The following is a 9862-nucleotide window of genomic DNA, read 5'->3' as shown; positions in this document are numbered from 1 at the left end:
ATGTTAGTCCACTCCAAATACATTTATTATTACTACATTTAAACTCATTTGATGCACAGCTGCCTACAACAAAATAAAACGTTCATAGTTAGAAAGGCTGTTGAAACACAACTGATTTAAGAATGATACGATAAGATAAGGTTGATGGATTATAAGACTACATGTTCCCGTTTTATTTTATGAGACCCTACTTGGAAGTTGATCAAATTTGATAAGGACCCGTTATGCATTCAGATGCATTCAATAAATTTGATATAATTATATCGTGTTCACAAGCTTGAAAAAAAACCAACATGTTATTCTTATGCGTATAAAATCCTTACATTTTCCAAGTTGAAATTCGTCTGAAATTACTGTATGTTCTAGAAATTGGATGAAATGTACTTAATCTAGAATTTCTCAATTTCTAAGTACTATGACATGAGTTTTATACATTGACTGCCTTGGCTGACGTGTATTGTCGTCACCTGTGCTCTTCAAGCATTTCTTCAAGGATAGTGATCCTGATACAGGATATTGTTACATACTGTAACGATTTGGAAATAGCAGATGAATATCATTTTGTCTTAGTCTGTAAATCCCACACAATTTTTATACCCTACATTTCAGTGTCGGCGTATTATATATGTCGTTACCACGTCTGTCGGTCCATTGGTTTGTCAACAATTGGCTTGTAAAGACGATAGAGACTACAGTTTTTAAGGGATTGTTAAAAGTTTGGTGTGATGCATTGCGAAGATGAAACCTATGGACACCCGTTGCCCTGTGACTTGCCGTGTCGGAGTCATCCCTTCCCCTTTCCGATAACCTTGTTAACGCGATAGAGGCTACAATTTCTTATGGATTTATTTTCAAATTGGAGTAAGGGGGGGGGGGGGAGAGGGGCGAACCCTGTCGATTTTCTGGGCTCCGCGACCTTTCGTTCCAGTCTTATCACCTACCCTATGGGTACAGCTAAATTTATCATTGTTACCGATACACGTTTTGTATTATAAATGTGAGGAACTTGTAGAACTAGTGTTTATATCCCAAAGATCTCGACTCTTTTCGATATTCGCCCATACCGGACCGTATATAGAGCTTACAATTTTTATTTGATTGTTAAAAGAAAAACGTTTAAATATACAGCCGTTACACCATAATTACGGTTGAGTTCGAATTTCGTGAAAATAGGATCGAAACTTCCCGTCTAAAAGACAGCTCCTCTTTAAGCAAATAGTGTAAAATCTTGTACATTTATTACCAAGGTTGTGGGCTCTCTATAGGTCACAATTTTTTATCCGATTTTCATGAAACTTGTTCTTTGTTCAAACGAGTTAAAATGGACCAAGGCCGTAACTCTAGATCATTCACGTGATTTAACGAAGTGGACAAAGGCCAGTTATTAAGGGAAGGACTTCTTCATTTCACTAACCCCGAACAATGCATATAAATTTACAAAATAGGCTTAATATTCGTCTCATCAATGTTAAAACCATAGCAATATTGTACTTGTATATCTCACGATTGGGAGGTTTCAAATGGTGTGTTGTTTAGTGGACCAGAAACATGGTCCAAAGCACTACTCATCTTGTTGTTCTTCTTGGAAAAAAGCCTCAGTGTCAACCAATTCAATTACGATTAACACGAAACTTTGCAAGCTAAATTTATTGGACAACTGCGTATCAATTGATGGACTTCGATATTTGATATGTAAATAATTATTCCAAGATGATGGTGATGACGACACGCTTGATTCCTGGTCTATGAAAAAACATCCTACTTGTTTTACATTCAGTTTTAACAACATACATGTACTTACCATTTACTGAACTACCGTAGTTGAATGATGTTAAGAGGATGTCAAAATCGCCAGTTTGGAATAGGGAATTTGTTGTAAAATCTAAATATATAGAGTCTCCTGTTGATTGGTAAACTTGATATGGTGTACTAAACCCACAAAATCCTTTTTGAGGTCCTGAAATATTTTAGTGTCTAGATAAAATAAACAATCACAATTTAATTAGTACAATAATAACTTGCTTTATGTAAGGCACAATGTCACAGTCATTGTCAGGCACAAATTCGGGTTTTGTTCGGCACGATCCCCCAGAGGCACGTCATTTTGTTTGGCGCATATTTGTCTTTTTTTCTGCGTTCTATTGATATTTGTAATACCTGTACGGCACAAAGTTCAAAATGCCAGTTACTAGTTCCGTAGGTGTCGGACATTTTATCAGGTACAACTAAAATCGTTATTATCAGTCATTTTTATATAACTGATTCTGAAATTTAAATCTCGAAAAACGAATATCAGTTCAAACGGTATATGGTCAAAACACGACAGCACAGCTATAATCTTTGCTGAAAGCTTCTGATGATCCTCTTTTTAATCCAGCTAAATCCAAGCTAGGATCTTATCTACCGTTCATAAGTTGATTTTGTTTTCTTAATTAAATCTTGCATAATCAATTTGAGTTAATTTCATCGAGGATTAGACAATGAATAAACGCGATTGTAGCCCAAAATTAACAGATTAGTGAACAAGCGGTTGCCATGCAAGATACGCCCACATTTTGCAAGAGATGGACAGAGAACAAGCTCAAAAAAGAAGTGATTTTTTCGTACAATCAAGGGCCATAATTTAGGAAGTTATGATCCAATATGTGCGAATATCGAAAGGAACCAAGATCTTTGGGTTATAAATATGTATTTCAAGTTTCATCAAAATCGGATCAAAATTGTGACCTCTATAGGGTCCACAACCTTGATATACCATATTTTTACGCTATTTGAGAACGAACGGCGGCCATTTTGTCTGTCAATTTTGGGACGATTTTCATGAAATTCGACCTCAGCTGTTTTTAGGGTGTAACGGTGATCTAACAATACGTTTTTTTAAACCGGATAAAAATTATGACCTCTATAGGGTCCACAAGCTAAAAACGCGATTTTTCGTACAATCATGGGCCATAATTCAGGAAGTTACGGTACGATATGCGCGAATATCAAAAGGAACCGAGATCTTTGGGTTATAAACTTACATTTCAAGTTTCATCAAAATCGGACAAATATTGTGACCTCTATAGGGTCCACAACCTTGATATACCATATTCTTACGCTATTTGAGAACGAACGGCAGCCATTTTGTCTGTCAATTTTGGGCCGATTTTCACAAAATTCGACCTCAGCTGTTTTTAGGGTGTAACGGTGATCTAATAATACGTTTTTTTAAACCGGATACAAATTATGACCTATATAGGGTCCACAAGCTAAAAACGCGATTTTTCGTACAATCAGGGACCATAATTCAGGAAGTTAAGGTCCGATATGCGCGAATATCGAAAGGAACCGAGATCTTTCGGTTATAAAATTACATTTCAAGTTTCAACAAAATCGGATAAAAATTGTGACCTCTATAGGGTCCACAACCTTGATATACCATATTTTTACGCTATTTGAGAACGAACGGCGGCCATTTTGTCTGTCAATTTTGGGCCGATTTTCACGAAATTCGAACTCAGTCGTCCTTAGGGTGTAACGGTGATATAATATTACGGTTTTTTAAATCGGATAAAAATTATGACCTATATAGGGTCCACAAGCTAAAAACGCGATTTTTCGTACAAACAGGGGCCATAATTCAGGAAGTTACTGTCCGATATGCGCGAATATCGAAAGGAACTGAGATCTTTGGGTTATAAACTTACATTTCAAGTTTCAACAAAATCGGATAAAAATTGTGACCTCTATAGGGTCCACAAGCTAAAAACGTGATTTTTCGTACAAACAGGGGCCATAATCCATGAAGTTTCGATCCGATACATGCCAATATCGAAAGCAGCCGAGATGTTTTGGGGATAAAGCTATATTTCAAGTTTCGTCAAAATCGGACAAGAATTGTGACCTGTAGAGAGTCCACAAACAAATTGTGGACGGGCGGACGGACGTCCGGACGGACAGGGGCGACGACAATATACGTCCACATGAAAATGTGGGCGTATAAAAACAAATTATGCCTGTAACAAGCCTATATTGTACCAAAGTACAAGGAGTTCTTGATAACGCTGTATGAAAAGTTATACTAGAAATACGAGAAGGTCGGATTAATGGACTTTCATGCTAATGGCCGATGGCCGTGATAACGAATTGACCTATGTACGGGACTTTAACTATGGACACTGTATTTAATGCTAGATATACGGACTCGGATTAACCACAGGAGTCTGACCTTCTATCCGTGTATATATCCATACACCATGTCCAACCAGACAATATATAATAAACAAAGAACAGGAATGATTTGCATAAATACTACCACAAAACGATATCATAGCCACTTGTTTCCAATATTTACATTACTTTCGTCCATGTCCATTTTGTCACTGCCGCCATGCGCTGACGTCACACAAAAACCTAACCAACCTCTGGAGTCTTGTATACGTCCGCCTAAAAATGATGAATATTCACCAAAACCTGGCAGAAAATGTATATACAAACCCTCTTCTTCGATTCTACACCCAAAAGTCAACAAAATTCGCCATGCAAAAGGGGGAAAATGGAAAGGTGGAGAAAAACTAAAAATATCTTTGGCACTTGTTTCAATGGTCTAGTCACTGCGGATTGATTTTGTGTGACGTCAGCGCATGGCGGCAGTGACAAAATGGAAATGGACGAAATTAATGTAAATATTGGAAACAAGTGGCTATTATATCGTTTTGTGGGAGTATTTATGCAAATCAAAACGACTAGATTGAAGAAAAAACATATCTGAGTGAATCGACAGAGGTTTGATTGCCTAACATTACGAATTGTTGAAAAAAAACGAGCCGAAGCGAGAGCAGGTATATCGAGTCTTCAACAGGCATTGCATTCCTGTTCTTTTTTATTATATATTGTCTGGTTTGACATGGTGTATGCATATAAGGTCAGACTCCTGTGGATTAACTAACTAACGTAGTAATAGTCCTGCATCAGGTCGACAAACCTTGCAATATAGTCCACCTAATGCTTTTTTTTCTTTTTTTTTTTTGATTATATATCTTCAATATGTGTAGATTCAGAATCCGGATGATGCCGCACAGGTGCCTTTTGGGAAATTTCAATTTTCAATATGGCCGCCAAGGCGCATTTTCTTGTTATTTAGTTGGGTAAAATTCGTGACAAATTCTCTCGGACTTTGATTTGAAGGTGGTTTCTATGATAAATCGACCTACTGAATCCAATGAGCTTGGTTATCCCTCCCGAAAGTGACGGTTAATTCCGTTAGGGTCCAGATTCAATATGGTGGCTCATTTTGAATATTTAGATTTTCCCAAGGGTGCCAGGGTGGCATCATCCGGATTCTAAATCTATACATATTGAAGATATACGTGTACAATCCATCAAAAACATTAGGTGGACTATATTTCCATGTCAAGGTTTAAACTGGGGTTTCGCTTACTGGCAAGAAGGGGAGATAAATTTGGTTGTAGGAGAGTTCACAAGATTCTGCAAAGTAAAACAAGGGACATACATCTAGAAGTGATTAAAAGAAATGGTTGAAAAATTAAATGAAATCGGGTTTAATGTCCCACTGTTCTGTCCCGAATGGGCTGATGAAGACGGGAATACGCCATAAAGTGTGCTACGAAGGAAATTTTACCCAGACAATGGTGCTATGAACTTCTCTTGTATCGAATTCCAACTGTCAAGGATCTTTTACGCGCACTTCAATGTGTATACGGGACCTTGGTTTTCGTCCGGTCCGAACAACTATACGTTGTTCCTTGCCAGGCCCTCGGGAAAATCCAGATGAACTTGACAGCTTTTGTCGTTAGAGCGTTCACAAGGTTCTATAATGTGATACAAGGGTCATACCTCTGGAAATTGTTAAAATTCAATATGATTATTCGTTTCACTAATTCAAATAATGCTTATAAATTTAATACAGATCGGATGATAACTCCTGTTAGTGTCCACAGGGTTCTACAAAATGAAACAAGGGCCAAAATTCTAGAAATTGTTGAAGTTTGTGTCACTAATTCAAATAATGCACACAAATTTTATACCGATCATATTATAACTTGTGTCGTTAGATGGGATGTTTTTTATAACACAGTGTACACGTATACGGGCATTTGGGCAATGTGCGGTGGACAGTAAAAAATGGACTTTTAGACTAGATATAAATACTGACAGAAATTTTTTTTATGAATAATGGGCCGAGCTTATACGTGAAAGATGCTATATATGGAATTTTGATAAAGAATAAAGAGAATTTTACAGTAAGTGAGTAATAACTAAAATAAACGTAATCTATACCTATTGCTTGTGCTGTAACGCCATCAGTTATTTTCAGACTGTTTGTTGTACACCTGGTTGAAAGTTGTGTGTCAAGATCTCTAAATTTAATCATAATATGATCACTGGGTTTGACTGAAGTTACTGCTAAATGACAACTTAATGATCTTGGTAAATAGCTTGATGAATATCTTGACAGTCGAATCCTCACATCATGAGAAAATACTACATTATTATTACATTTTTCTGTGAGATAATCTGAAAAAGTCAGTAAATTCAATACTGTTTTAACAATATGCAGTTGTATTCTAAAGTAGTAGGTATACAGAGTAGACAAATTAATATTTCCCAAATTATACAGCTACTCGAAGTAGCAGAAATTACTGGCACCTTTTGATTCCTAACCAAATCCATTGTCCAACTCGTCTATTATTGTAATTTTTACGCCATACTGTGTGCTATGAGGGAAATTTTGCCCGGACAGCGGCACTACGGCCTACTCTTATATCGAATTCCAACTGTCAAGGGATCTTTTACGTGCACGCCAATGTGTACGCAGGACCTCGGTTTATCGTCCCATCCGAACGACTAGACAGCTGTCCTTGTCAGCCCCCCCCCCCCCCCACGCGTCCTGCATCACTGACAAGGGGGGAACCACGCCGGAAAATATGGATGAACTTTCTCAGCTAATGCAGGGATCGAACACCCGACCTCCATTTTTATTGCATAATTGTGTAATAAAAGGAAAATATACATACATGATAAAGGAATATAACCTGCTACAAAAACAGATCCCATTAATATGAGAAAGCAGTTCAAACTTATTACTCCAACCATTTTCTTCACGTAGTAATAGGACATGGGTTGCTAGTGGTTTTATCTGGTGGTATTTATATAGTCTGTAGGCAATATTTCGTTAGGCCTATATACACTAGTCTAAAATCAACTCACATGATTGCAATCTATTGTGAAACGTTTAAATATGTACAAAGGTTAAGGCAATCAATTGATAAACAGTGTATGATTAATAAGCTTATTGGTGATTTCCTATCTTTTATATCTTGTACTCATTTATTTATCAGTTACATAGTGAGTTTGATTTTCTTTTGGGGGCGTAGGGATAAGTACATCAAATAACCTACTAAAATAAGACGTGTTTCGACACGTGATGTCTGGTCAGGTCATGCCTTGTCATGACAACATTCAAGTTACAAAATGAACTATTAAAGACACATCCATTTAATCGTTAAATCGCGAAGGAAAGTTATGCAGTAAATCGGCTCATAATCCACTTAAGATGGCAGGCTAGCGATGCCATCTTGAGTTGGTTGTGGTCTGGATAGGTTAATAATGTCTAATTAATAATTTAGAAAACATTTCAGGCCTAAAGAAAGACCTGCAATAGACAGATTTAGCTCTTGCATAATGTATGTTTAAGAATAGTAACATACAATACCTATTAAAGTGGAAAAACTGTCATTTTGAACTCTTAAAGGGGCAATGATAGGTAAGATTAGATAAAGAGCTGGCAGTTCTCGGTATAATAGTTAAATATAGATCAAGAAAATAGAATATGCTGAAAACTTAAGTCAAATTGCTTCACTCTGAACCGAGATATTAGCGATTCAATCTTAAGCTAGCTCGATCGTCATTACTACCGTTGGTACGATACTAAACAAAGATTTTCTCAAGCGATTAAAAGATACACCACAATTCCTACCCCAAAACTCATTTTTTTGTTATATGGATGTAAACTGTCGGTTCAAAGTTAGACTCTCGTTTCCATGTACGCGTTTCCGCAGGTTACATGGAAACGCGTCCATTATTACATTTAAATTAGACTGGATTTATCGCCGGCAAAATCGCGCGCGGAAACGCGTACATGGAAAAGGGGCCTTTGGATGTAATTATCCCTGCACGTATCCCGGTAAATGGGAAGACGAATTAAAACAGTCAACTAACGCGAACACCTGTGATATTTTGTTGTAAAATTAATTAGTATGCCCCTATATACAATTGTACATGGATAAGAATCACACATAAGACATAGTCTAACCCGTTCACGGTGTCGAAAGGATATACCTGTCATATGAATAAAGCGGGTGTCATTAATATTGGTACACGCATGACCAATTGGTCTCTTGATAATAATACGTCTTTTTAAATTATTAAAAGGACAACAGGGTTGGGCGGGCAAAGTCTTGTTCCGAAGTACAATATTGCATGTTGTTTGTGTTTATTTCACCTTGGGGCTACGGTAGTCAAGCTGTAACACAAGTAAACTTCCCGCTACCAATGGTAGCTTATGTTAGATGTTCGAATCTTGTTACGAGCGCTGCCACCACCGAAACTTCATTTGAATAAATTTGACTCAAACGGCGGAAAAAACAAGTTGACCGAGGATAATTCAAGAATTTACTTGGGCTTCGATATTTATGGTAAATGAACAGCGACTAACGACAAATACGAGCTTCCAATGGATTCGTCATGTAGTTACGTGACAAACATAGCTTCGTAAGATAAATTACATGGGAATTTTTCTTGTGATAACAAGCCAACAGTGAGGTTGATGTCCCCCACCGAAATCTCAAAATAAATAGATCACACATGTTGATTAATTGCACATTTATCATTTTCAAAAGTATTGAGCAATCAAACTGATTAGCTATGCTTAGTCTAAGCATAAAATGTTCACGATCAGAGTATCTGGTAGTGAAACAGAGTTAATATGTTCCAAAGTCTTGACCAATCAAATTGCTTATCGCTTCTTAGCCTAAGCAGAAAATACTCATTATCGAACTTAGTCAAGGCATTGGTGTAATGAAAGTATACACCAAGTTTCATCACACTCACTTGATTAGGACTAAAGTTATCGTGTCTCAAAGAACAAACCAATCAAATTGCTTGTCTCTGCTTACCCTTAGCAGAAAATGCTCCTCTTGGAACTCTATAAAGGCATTTACCTAATAAACACCTAGCGCAATTAGAAGGAAAGTTATTGTGTCCCGAAAAGTTTGACGGGCAGACAGACGGGCGGACTGACAGACTCGTTTTAATCATCCCCTGCTTTCTTCGAAAGACGAGGGACAAAAATGATTTGAGAGGAATTAGAATCAGACTTTTGATCGCAAAATAAGTTTGATTATTTGTTTAGTCCAAATATATCATGAAACCACTGGTGACATCTTTAACTACATTACAATAACTTTTTTTTTTAATAAACTACAGCTCTCAACTTCAGTCAGAAACAACAAATAGGACCCAGAGAAATAATAAAACTTAAGTTTTGGAATTCAAATCAAAAGTTGGCCTAAACTGTGCTGTATATCGAGATAAGAGATGGCACTATATTATAGTTCTTTCTGGGAGATGTCGATGTAAATCACGTCGAAATTCTACACGCAAAACTGTCAATTTTTTCTTCCACACAACTCATATATCTGCCACACCCAACCAAGGTCTAAAATAACGTGCTTTGGAGCACGAACATGCTTCGAAATCAAAAACCCGTGCCTCGAAAAAATAAAAACGCACTTTAAAAAAAAATAATAAAAACCACTAAGGTAGCGATGCCTCCTGACCCCTAATGGGTGTTTCCTCT

At 37.0% G+C, this 9862-nt stretch overlaps 1 long non-coding RNA gene across 1 annotated transcript; it reads right to left on the bottom strand.

Annotated features, from left to right (window-relative positions):
• Positions 1 to 1834: 1834 nt before the first annotated feature.
• LOC126820969 (uncharacterized) lies at positions 1835 to 7147 on the bottom strand. Its single transcript, XR_007680208.2, has 3 exons — positions 7020 to 7147; positions 6283 to 6519; positions 1835 to 1957 (listed from the first exon to the last, which is right to left on the bottom strand). It is a non-coding gene; the product is annotated as an uncharacterized LOC126820969 (long non-coding RNA).
• Positions 7148 to 9862: the final 2715 nt, after the last annotated feature.

Source organism: Patella vulgata, chromosome 5 (assembly GCF_932274485.2).
Source record: "Patella vulgata chromosome 5, xgPatVulg1.2, whole genome shotgun sequence".
In the NCBI taxonomy this organism is placed as follows: Eukaryota; Metazoa; Mollusca; class Gastropoda; family Patellidae; genus Patella; species Patella vulgata.
This window is presented reverse-complemented; position numbering and strand designations above follow the sequence as displayed.